Here is a 12,492-nt window from a genome sequence, read left to right on the forward strand (position 1 = left end):
CAGCTTTGTAGTATAGCTTGAAATCTGGCAATGTGATGCCCCCAGCTTTGTTTTTCCTTTTCAACAACTCCTTGGCGAATTGGGGATACCTCCTACATTGTTGGTGGGAATGCAAATTGTTACAGTCACTTTGGAAAACAGTGTGGAGGTCCCTTCAAAAGTTAAAAATTGAGCTACCCTATGATCCAACCATTGCACTACTGGGTATTTACCCCAAAGATACAGACGTAGTGAAGAGAAGGGCCATATGCACCCCAATGTTCATAGCAGCATTGTCCATAATAGCTAAATCATGGAAGGAGCTGAGATGCCCTTCAACAGATGAATGGATTAAGAAGTTGTGGTCCATATATACAATGGAATATTACTCAGCCATCAAAAAGAATGATTACACAAAATTTGCAGCAACATGGACGGGACTGGAGGAGATAATGCTAAGTGAAATAAGTCAAGCAGAGAAAGAAAATTATCATATGGTTTCACTCATTTATGGAACATAAGAAATAGGAAGATTGGTAGGAGAAGGAAGGGAAGAATGAAGGGGGGTAAACAGAAGGGGGAATGAACCATGAGAGACTATGGACTCTGGGAAACAAACTGAGGGCTTCAGAGGGGAGGGGTGTGGGGGATTGGGATAGGCCAGTGATGGGTATTAAGGAAGGCACGTATTGCATGGTGCACTGGGTGTTATACACAAATAATGAATCATGGAACATTGCATCAAAAACCAGGGATGTACTGTATGGTGACTAATATAGCAAAATAAAAATTATATATATAAAAAAAGAAATATGTAGTATACATTGCCCTCCTTGTATATATGATTAGTGAGGCCAGGGAAGGTTTATTAGGGTTCTACAGAAAACCAGAATCTATAGGGTACGTGTGTGTGTGTGCGTGTGGGGGGGGGCGGTATTTATTTTAAAGAATTGGTTCAGGGGCACCTGGGTGGCTCAGTTTTTCGAGGGTGAGACTCTTGATTTTAGCTCATCATCTCAGGGTTATGGGACTGAGCCCCACCTCGGGCTGTACACTCAGCGCAGAGTCTGCTAGTCCCTCTCCCTCTGCTCCTCCTCTCTCTCTCTCTTAAATAAATAAATAAATAAATAAATAAATAAATAAATAAATAAATAAATAAAGTCTTTGGAAAAAAAGGAATTGATTCACTTAATTGTGGAGGGTTGGCAAATCAAAAATCCAATAGAGAAAGATGGAAGGCTGGAGACTCAGGGAAGAGTTGCAGCTTGAGTCCAAAGACAATCTGCTAGCAGAATTCTTTCTTGCTCAGGGGAGGTTGGTCTTTGTTGTATTATGGCCTTCAACTAATTGGATGTGGCCCACCCACATTAAGGAGGGTAATCTGCTTTAGTTAAATTCCACTAATTTAAATGTCAATCTCTTCTCAAAAATGCACCTGCAGAGAAACATGCAAAATAATGTTTGAGCAAACATCTGGGCACTGTGATCTAGACAAGTTGACACCTAAAATTAACCACCACAAAGAAGGTTCTTGGTAAGATGCCAATTTCTTTCCACCTCAATAAGTGGGACTTGTATTGGAGTAGGAGAGAGATCATTATAATTAATTTTAAAAAGAAGTCAAAAGTTGTAAGGATATATATTGTTAACAGAATTTATATTTATCATCATCCCAGGGATTAGTAAAAAACTATAATTTTATCTCTGTAATCCCATAGGATTTGTTGGTATTGGTTCTGGATTACATTTTATTTAATTGCACAATTATGAGCATCTTAGTTGTAATACTGGGTACACACTATATCTAGGAATTCCTTAAATGACACCTGATAGATAGCGGCATATTGCTCTATTGGCTTGGTGGCACTAGTTAATAACAGATTTCATTTGATTGAAGCAAAAATCTGTTCATAAGGTTTAGAAGGCACCTATGAGTCACCAGCAATACTATAGAGTCTGGCTTAGCTGGGAGGGTTGTTGCCAGCAGTTGTAGAGATAGGAAATACAGTAGTAGTCTCAGTGTTGATTTCTGTGGTCATGTTAGTAGGATTATCAATCTGAATAACCAACAAAGTGGTTCTCATTGTCCTCAATCCGACCAGTGTTGCATGTCTCCCTATGGTATGCATGTGGCATGTTAAGGTGATCCACCAATGGGTGTGTAGGAACACTAGTGAGGGTTGGAACTTCTCAAGTAAGGAAAGGGCACAGCAACAGAGTCGGGGTTAAAGTCAGAGGCCATTCATAGCCAGGAGTAGTGGATCTGATTGTCCCCTGTATATCAGCCAGGGCAATTATTTCCATCTGCTGGATGTCAGAAGCAGGTACAGATTTGTTTCACAGAGCCTTAATAGAGCAAAGTATGTGGGTGGCAGATTAGCATGCCTCACTCCTTCCAGATACTGGTAGGTGGTTTGCTCCACTTACACTGGATGATGAGCAGACACAGGCTGAGAATGATTCCAGAGTCAGTAGTCTACACCAGGTCTTCATCAGGATTGAGGGAGAGACAGCTAGACTCTGGATTTTCTATGAGGGAGGAAGGAAAGTTGAAGTATCAGGTGGATGCTATTTTGCTGTAGACAATAATGTCAGGGTTACCACATCTATAAAAATGGATAATTGTGTTGCATCCAGTGTGCTTACATAAAACAGCAGAGGTTGCAACATCTTTGTTGGTGGTCTCCTTATTTGTTGTGACTTTAAATATGGCATAGTTATGCCATTTGGGGTGGGTCTAATGTAATCAGGACTATGAACAGTATTTTGACCACTTAGGGGACCATTGTGCTCCAAGTTTTCTCTATGGTCCTTGTTTTAAAAGCCCATTATGGGGGCACCTGGGTGGCTTGGTTAACCAGTTGCCTTCGGCTCAGGTCATGATCCTGGGGTCCTGGGAAGGAGTCCTGCTCAGTGAGAAGTCTGCTTCTCCCTCTCCCTCTGCCCCTCCCCCCCCAACTTGTGTGCTCTCTCTCTCACTCTCTGTCTCTCAAATCAATTAATAAAATCTTTTTTAAAATAATAAAAAATAAAGGCCCATTATGTTTTTCTATGATATCTGCTGCCATAGGACAATAGGGTAGGTGAGCAACCTAAGCAATGTTATTTTGTAATGGCCATTGTTGCATTCCCTTTGCAGTGAAGTGAGTGTTGATCTGACTGTGTAATTCTGTAATGCTCCCAGAGTTTCATTAACTTCTCAATAACACTAGAAAAGGTTAGTACTTTACATGGGTTAGGCAATAAAAGACCTATGTGGATATCTACCATTGTTAAGGCATATTTGATGACTCCTACTGTTACAGAGAAAGGCCCAATGAAGTCAGTTTGTTAGTTCTGATGTGGCCCTTCTCTTCTGTAAATTTTTCCAGTGTCTAGATTTTTCACATCTGGTACAGTCCCTAATGGCTTTGTGTAAATGTTTCTCTACTGGGTCAATTCCTCTATTAACTATCCATTTTCATAACCCTCTGATACATGAATCTACTGACCTCTTGGGTGTACACCAATAGAAGGGGTAAGGTGGCTAGTCTCAGAGTTCTGGGTACTGCCCACCCTTTAAGAAGCTTACCTATTTTAGATGTCTGTTTAGTTCATCAGCTTGTGTGTTGTATTGTGCCTCCTATGTGTCTTGTTTGGCATGAGCCAAGGTATGGTACACCCTGATGGGCAGAATGGGAGCTAATGTGGCAATTTTTCCCATATCTCTTTACCCCAAATGTCTCAACCTTGCATTTTCCAGCATGATTTTGCTGAAGTTCAGATCAAGTGTTTAACCCATTAGCTACCAACCAGGAGTCTGTGAAAACAGAACCTTAGGAAAATGTTTGTCAAAAGCATGCTTTATTGATAGAAGTATTGCATACAGCTCAGCCCTCTATCCTCCCTATGGAAATTGGATTGTTTGAACAGGGGTAACGGGCTGTGGCTGTCCATTGTCTTGCTGCCTTATACCCCAGACTCACTCCAATGGTGAAGACAGACCATTGTTTTTCTCATTTTAAGAGTGTTGGCTGTCCTCCCTCCGGTCTCCATTAAGCAAGAGGAGGAGGCATTTCTGGGGGCTTTGGCAAGTTAACCTCCGTGGCAGGGTATACGCTAATTTCTCATGGGATTGTGGCACTTCAGCATCTCGATCATTTAGATGCCATTTCCATTTTAATAAGGAGGCCTCATTAAATTTTACAGAGAGCTTTTTCCATTGCTCAGGGCATAATAGGCATCTCGATCCATAGAGTAATTGGCTCTGCTCCAGTAAAGGCTTCAGTTTTACTAAGTGCCTAGTATGTTACCAGGGGGTTGCCTCTCTACTGGTGAATACTTTGGGGCTAAGTCTGGGAGCTGCTTACACCGAAAGCCTATGCATAACCATTTAATTGTTCATTTGGTCCAGAGGCTCCAGGAAGCAAATTTGCAGTGACCAAAACTTCTCATTAAGTCCTATCTTCAAAGCATTAGTAGAACTGCCAAAGTAATAGCCTCCTTTATTTTATCTGGTGCCTGTTGTTGCTCAAGTCTTCACTGAAAAGTGAAAAACTTATAATAAGCAGGGACCAGCACTGGAGGTATAGAATGTGTTGGCACTAAAATCCAAACATTCCTACCAAATGTTGGTCTTCCTTTACCAAAGTGGAAGGTTGAAGTGCTAGATTCTTATCTTTTACCAGATTTGTAACAGTTCCTCTTATAAATTCCAAATATAGCCTCAAAATGTGACAGATTAAGGGCCTTGGATCTTATGTGGGGCAACTGGCCATTCCCTCTCAGTGAGGTGTTTGCTCACAGTTGTGATGATCTATGAGACAGAGTCTTGGTCAGGTCCAAAGAGAAGGATGTCATTGATACAATGTCAAAGCTCAGTTTCTAGTATAAGAGTGAGTCAAACATTTGGGTCTTGACCACAAAGATGGTGTTTAATTTCAGGACTATTTAAATACCTTATAGGCAACCTGGAAAAGATATACTACTGACCTTCAAAGGTGAAGGTGAATTGTGGTTAACTCCTTGTGAAATTTTTGCAGAATAGAACACAGCAACAGAACTACTAGGTATTTACCCAAAGGATAAAAAAAATAGAGATCTGAAGGGATACATGCACCCCAATGTTTATCAAAAACAATGAAAGCTCGACATTTGCAATGAAGTGAGTGGAGCTAGAGTGTATCATGCTAAGTGAAATAAGTCAGAGAAAAACAAATACCATATGATCTCACTCATATGTGGAATTTAAGAAAGAAAAGAGATGAACATGTGGGAAGGGGGAAAGAAAAAAAGGAGAGAGGGAAACAAGCCATAAGTGATTCTTAATAATAGATACACTGAGGGTTGATGGGGGGAGGTTGGGGGGGATAAGCTAGATGGGTGGTGGGTATTAAAGACGGTACTTGGGGGCGCCTGGGTGGTTCAGTCATTGAGCATCTGCCTTCGGCTCAGGGCTTGATCCTAGAGTCCTGGGATTGAGCGCCGCATCCGGCTCCTTGCTGGGAGCCTGCTTCTTCCTCTCCCACTCCCCCTGCCGGTGTTCCCTCTCCCGCTGGCTGTCTCTCTCTCCGTCAAATAAATTTTAAAAAATCTAAAAAAATAAAAAATAAATTAAAAAAAGACAGTACTTGTTGTGATGAGCACTGGGTGTCATATGTAAGTGATGAATCACTGAGCTCTACTCCAGAAACCAATACTGCACTGTATGTTAGCTAAAGAAATTTAAATTTTAAAAAATAATAGTGCTTAAAAAAAGAATGTGTCAGCAGAATCTATAACTGCAAACCATTTATCCATGTTGTTTTATTTTTTTGTTATGTTATGTCGCCATACAGTACTTCATTAGTTTTTGATGTAGTGTTCCATGATTCATTGTTTGCATATAACACCCAGTGCTCCTTGCAATACGTGCCCTCCTTAATACCCAACACTGAGCTAACCCATCTCCCCATCCCAGTCCCCTCTAAAACCCTTAGTTTGTTTCCGGGAGTCCATAGTTTCTCATGGTTCTTCTCCCCCTCTTATTCCCCTCCTTCATTTTTCCCTTCCTTCTCCTAATGTCCTCCATGCTATTCCTTATCGGCCATCAGAAAGGATGAATACCCACCATTTGCATCGACATGGATGGAATTGGAGGGGATTATGCTAAGTGAAATAACTCAAGCAGAGAAAGACCATTACCCATGTTGTTTTAAATGTCATTCATTAAGGCAATAATATCTGGTAGAGGTGCTCTAATAAAGGGAACATATTTGTTAACTCTTCATAGTCTATAGTTACCCTCTACTCATTAGTTGTAGCTTTCAGCAACTAATATTAGAAAATTAAAAGGTGGTAAGGATCAGTACCCTTTCTTTAACTAAGTCAGCTATGAGAAGCCATAATCCTTCAGTCCCTTGCCTTAGTCCCCAAAGCCAAACTGTGGCACATTTACCACTCAAACCAGTGCGGGAAGGTTAACTGATTTCTACTGGGTGGCGCCTACCAATAGCATAAAAGCTTTAGGCCTGTTCCATGAGGTTACCTGCTGACTGAAGATGTCCATTCTAATAATGGGGAAAAGGGTAGTATTGGAGGGATGGGGAATAAGTAGGACAGAAGAATCTTTTAGCAATAACTGGGCCAATTTTAATAGTTAAGCAGGTAATCCCCCCTTTAACCCTCCTCTCAAGCTGGTCAACTCCTGGGTGAGGGGGTCCCTTTAAAACATGAGTGCTTCCTGGGATTAGGAAGATTTTGATACCTATGTCCAACAGAGCCAGCCAATGTTGCTTTTTTTGGAACCCAAACCACAGTTAACGTAATAAAAGGGTAATTTTCTGCCAGAGGGGGCACTTCTGCAACCACTAGATCCCTTTGTAGAATCAGGTCCCTGTCGCTGGCAGAGATCAAGAGCCAGTGTGGAAGGTAAAGCTGCCTCCAAAGGGGAAACCCGTGATGGGTTTTAATCTGATTCTAGTATTAATTGTTGCACTGATTTACCAAAGATGATCACTCAATTTGGGACCTTCTCATCACCTAAGTTGTAGTATAATCTCCCTTGTTCATCTCACGTTTCCCTTGTTTATCTCAGTGTTCATGTTCAAATAGGGGTCTGACCGTAGGTGGTTCATTTGGCCTAGGAGGGAGGCGACCTTGCTGTTGACAGTAATTTTTATTTGGATCCAGTGGGGTATTATTTGTAGAATTAACAGGCAATACTTGACTCTGAGATTGTCTTCCATGAGCTTCTATTAGATCCAGGGCATCTATGTCTTCTTTAACATTTAGCATTAGCCGTCATTGTCAGCGAAGAAGATTTACATTTGTTAGGAGCCCTCCTAAGAAATAACTGGGTGGATTCAGGACTCAATTCAGCCTCCTCTGAACTTGCCAAGCCATCATGCCACACACCACGTATTACCTGATAAGCCCACTTCAACATCACCAACTTGTGGAGATGATTGGCCTTAGCTAACATTTACCATTGATAGTTGGCCTGGGCTTTTGTAAAGCCTAACGTAGAGTAGGTAGCCTTGTAAGCCATAGAAATCCACACTAATAAGGTATAAATCTGGACCCAGGTCCAAAGCCTCCTCTGGAGGTCATTATAACCTTCTGCACAAATTGTGCAAGATCCTTCAGTAGAAATTCAATTATTCCATCTCGTACTATGGCAGCCAGTTGCTTAATTCCAGCCGCTGTTAGGGAGTGCTTGCTCCTTGACAGGTACGTTCTATATACCTAGGCAGCCCCTTTTTTAATCTGGTTCCTGAACCAGGTCATTAAGGAGAGACTAGGCCTCAGGGTAAAAGAGAAGACGTGTCTCCCTTACCAACTGAAAACCAGCCCCTCCTTCTTGGCCCTCCCCTTTTGTCTTTTCTGTCTTAATTACTTTGTGAGTGGTCAGCACAAAGTGATGGGCAAATTATCCCAGTCACTCTTGTGGTGACACCATGCTGCCTTTTCTTCTAGAGAGCACCGGTCCTCCTCCCCAGGGTCTTCCCCTCTGTCTTGTCTCCCCAGGAAGTTTGGACTCCTACCTCTTTTCTAGGTGGCTTGCTGCCACCTAGGGCAGGGCCTAGCAAGAGTCTTGTGATTTTGAGCACATGTCCAGCAGGTCAATGGCCTCCTTAGGAGTCTTGGAAGAGGCAGGGGTATAAATTTTCTTGCCTTTAGTCACTTTAAGAAATGCTTTAGCCAGGGGCGCCTAGGTGGCACAGCGGTTGGGCGTCTGCCTTCGGCTCAGGGTGTGATCCCGGCGTTGTGGGGTCGAGCCCCGCATCGGGCTCCTCTGCTATGAGCCTGCTTCTTCCTCTCCCACTTCCCCTGCTTGTGTTCCCTCTCTCGCTGGCTGTCTCTATCTCTGTCAAATAAATAAATAAATAAAATATTAAAAAAAAAAAGAAATGCTTTAGCCAGTTCAGCCCAAGGATTGGGATCTTTATAGCTCTCTGGGGGAAAGTCTAGAATGATATCTGCAACAGCACAACTGGGTGTTGCAACAGCAGAAGCATGATAGCTGCTTGCAAAAGCTCTCCCCTAACTGTGCTTAGGAGACCAGCCTCAGCCTGATGTCTGCTGCATCAGCTCCTTTGCCTGCCATGACAAGGATGGCCTCTCATCTCAGAGTCCCCCAAATCATCAGCTTAGCTAAGGAGAAGTTCTTCCTACTATAGCCTGTTATGGGGATGGGCCAACCTACCCTTAATCCAGAAGCACACATTTGTCCTCTTTTCCTATTCAGCCCCATGGGTTCTACAACTTTCAGCACCTGCCTAGTGAGAGACCCAGGTGAGTGGGCTGATCTCCCTCTGCCAGTTCAGCACCTGTGACCACAAAAGTCAGTTCCAATGTTGTGGGTTCACTCAAATGCTAACACTACCACTTGGCCAGACTAATGAAGTATGAGGGGGAAGCACCAAAAATAGAATGAAGTACAACAAAGAGCAATGCCATGCCAAACTGACTTAGAAGTATTCCAAATTTTGAGTCCCAATCACTTAAGGCTTTCTGTAATCAATTTGCCAGTTGTTTGGCCTACTGATGGGGTAGACCCCATGCCAATTCCTTGATTATCATGGGAATCCTGTTCTCATCACCACTTGTGAGCATAAGGATTTTAGGATACAACCATGAGTTAACAGTAGCATGTAACAAGCATAATTTGGGTGGTAGTTTGACAGGTAGTATGAGAGAAGTCCTTCACAGCAGGAAACCTTCCAGAGAGCCATACCAGGCCACCACCCAGAAGGGGAAGAGGGCAAGAGAACTCCCAAGGGGAGGTAAAATTGGAGAGGGGTCTCATGTGTGTAGATGGTGTCACTCAGCAGCAGATGAGGAGACTCTTGGTCAGAAAGCATCAATGTGCAGCATCAGCTTGAGTTCTTTTATAGCTACAGGGTTTGTTTTATCTATGTCTAGCAGATATTGGGTGCAGTTTCATGAAGTTTGTAAAAACAGGCAGACTTAAACTCTAAAATCATAAATCTTCCAAACAATAACCCAAAGGGAGAGATACTACGCTTGCTAGAGGAAGTTGACCTTATTCTTAAATAAAGCCAATGGTGAAGCTCTGGGCCATTGTAAGCCAGTGACTTGATATGATTTAGCCAAAAAATTCTTTAGAGTATGGTTCATTTGTTTCACTTGTCCAGAAGACTGAGGATTATAAGGAGCAGAGTAAATTATTGGTTTTTTTAGGTTTTTAGAGAGCTCCTGAGTTGCCATAGAAACGAAATAACTTTCCCTATCAGATTCTACATATTCAGGAATTCCACAGGTTGAAATGATATTATTTAATAAGTCCATGAAGCACTGAATATCTGCTTTAGATGCTAGGAACACTTCTGGAAATCCAGACATCATACACAATATTATTAATCAATCATTCTCACCCTCTGAAGGTGAAAACTCTATGCTATAGACTGAACGGATCTCCCCAAAATTGATATGTTGAAACCAAATAACCAATGGGATGGTATTTGGAAGTAGAGCCTCTAGGAGGTGATTAGGTCATGAGGGCAGAACCCTCATGAATGAGATTAGTGCCCTCATAAAAGAGACCCCAGAGAGCTCTCTCACCTCTTCCATCATGTCAGGACACCGCAAGAAGACTGCTGTGTATAAAACAGAAAGCAGGTCCTCACCAGACACCAAAAATGCTGGTGTCTTGACCTTGGACTTCCTAGACTCCAGAACCATGGAAAATAAGTTTCCATTATTTATAAGCCACCCAGTTTATGGTAGTCTTTTATAGCAGCCCAAATGGACTAAGACATCCTATAAAGCCTATTTGCTGTCAGATCCCATGTAATATTGTCCTCAGTAAGCTTTCTTGACTTATCTTAGGTGTTTCCAATAAATATTTTTTCTGAAAAGCAGTACACCTTTGTACTATTTCCTGAATCATTTAATCCTTATTCCAAGTGTGGTAAGATTCCAAGGTTTTCAGTATATTCTTTTCATCTGAATGAGTTTGTTGGTGACATGAAAAAGCCATCCAAGCATATACAATTGAGATACATGAATTCTCCTATTTCATAATTCCCATATTTCTATGGTATCCTTCTTGGCTCCCCTTGGTTTCCAATTTTCTAAATCTTATGGAGTTGCATGTTTCTAAAATTGTGAATGGGATTCCTAGATAGAATTAATGGGGTTTCAATTTCTCCAATCAAAACCTTAATAACTCTTTCCTTGGCTTGGTGTGAAAATTTATTTTCTTTAGATATTTCATCTTGCTGTCTTGTCTGAGCTCTACAATGAATTTTAGAAATCGGTTGGAGAAGTTCGGATGGCTCTAATAAATCAGCAATTATATTTTTCATGTAATACTTTAGTTCCCACTGATGCTGGAAAGTTCTCTCTATTCTTCCACATTTGTCTCATAGCATGATAGACACCAAATGTATGTTTACTCTCAGTATAGATATTTACTTTAAGATTGCTATTTACTTTAAAATCTATGGCTAATTCAAAAATTTATGCAAGAGCCATGAGTTCTACTTCATGGGCTGATCTTGTTTGGGAGAGGATAAGCCTCTAGAAGTTAATGAGAACTGCCTACTATATACAACACTTTTGTATATTCCTGTGTGTGTCTCATACAAGATATATCAGTGAATTATATTAAGTCAGTATTAGGAATAGGAATATCAGACCAAGGCTGAGTATCTTCTACTACAGCTGTGAGAGAATCATATTTACATATTTGGTCAGGATCCAGCAACAGAGTAGCTGGGTTCAAAAGGTTACGCTTTTCTAGAATAACATTAGGGTTAGACAATAAAGCTTTTCCATAGTTATTTCCATAGCACAGTGACAGGTGTTAATGTCTTATTAACTTATAAAACAGCAGTAACAGCATGAGGTGCATGTAAGTAAATTAATTGTTCCAGGGTCAAAGACTGAGTCTTTTCAACTAGAAGACCAGCTGTGCTAAGGCTTGTAAATATCCTGACATCTCCAAATCCAGTAACACATAAAAGTAAACAATAAGCCTATAATCAGAGCCTAGTTTTTAAGAAAGTTCACCATTAGCAGCTCCCTTATTTTCATGACAGAAAAGATGGAATAGTTTGTCAGAGTTAGGAACTCTAATCCTGGCTGAGAAATAGCAGTTGCTTTACACATTTAAAAGACTTCTCACAGGGTAATGTTATGGAAGTGTTGAATCACTAAATTGTACACCTGAAACTACTATTATGTTGTAGTTAACTAAATGGAATTTGAATAAAAACCTTTTTTAAAAGAGCATACTTATCTTAATAAGAACTAAGAAATGTATAGAATTGTTGAATCATTATATTGTACCTCAGAAACTAATAAAGCACTGTATGCTAATTTTACTTTAATTTAAAAATCTTTAAATAGAAAAATAAATTTGTAAAAGAGAAAAGACTTCTCTAGGTGCACCTGGGTGGCTCAGTTGGTTAAGTATCTGCCTTCAAAGCAGTCAAAAAAACTAAGAGGCAGCCCACGGAATGGGAGAATATATTTGCAAATGACACTACAGATAAAAGACTGGTATCCAAGATCTACAAAGAACTTCTCAAACTCAATACACAAGAAACAAATAAACGAATCAAAAAATGGGCAGAAGATATGAACAGACAGTTTTCCAATGAAGACATACAAATGGCTAACAGACACATGAGGAAATGTTCAAAATCATTAGCCATCAGGGAAATTCAAATCAAAGGCACACTGAAATACCACCTTATGCCAGTTAGAATGGCAAAAATTGACAAGGCAGGAAACAACAAATGTTGGAGAGGATGTGGAGAAAGGGGGTCCCTCCTACATTGTTGGTGGGAATGCAAGTTGGTACAGCCACTCTGGGAAACAGTGTGGAGGTCCCTTAAAAAGTTAAAAATTGAGCTACCTTATGATCCAGCCATTTCACTACTGGGTATTTACCCCAAAGATACAGACGTAGTGAAGAGAAGGGCCATATGCACCCCAATGTTCATAGCAGCATTGTCCATAATAGCTAAATCGTGGAAGGAGCCCAGATGCCCTTCAACAGATGAATGGATTAAGAAGTTGTGG

The sequence above is a fragment of the Ursus americanus genome, chromosome X (assembly GCF_024610735.1).
Source record: "Ursus americanus isolate L20-20 chromosome X, mUrsAme1.1.p, whole genome shotgun sequence".
Taxonomy (NCBI): domain Eukaryota; kingdom Metazoa; phylum Chordata; class Mammalia; order Carnivora; family Ursidae; genus Ursus; species Ursus americanus.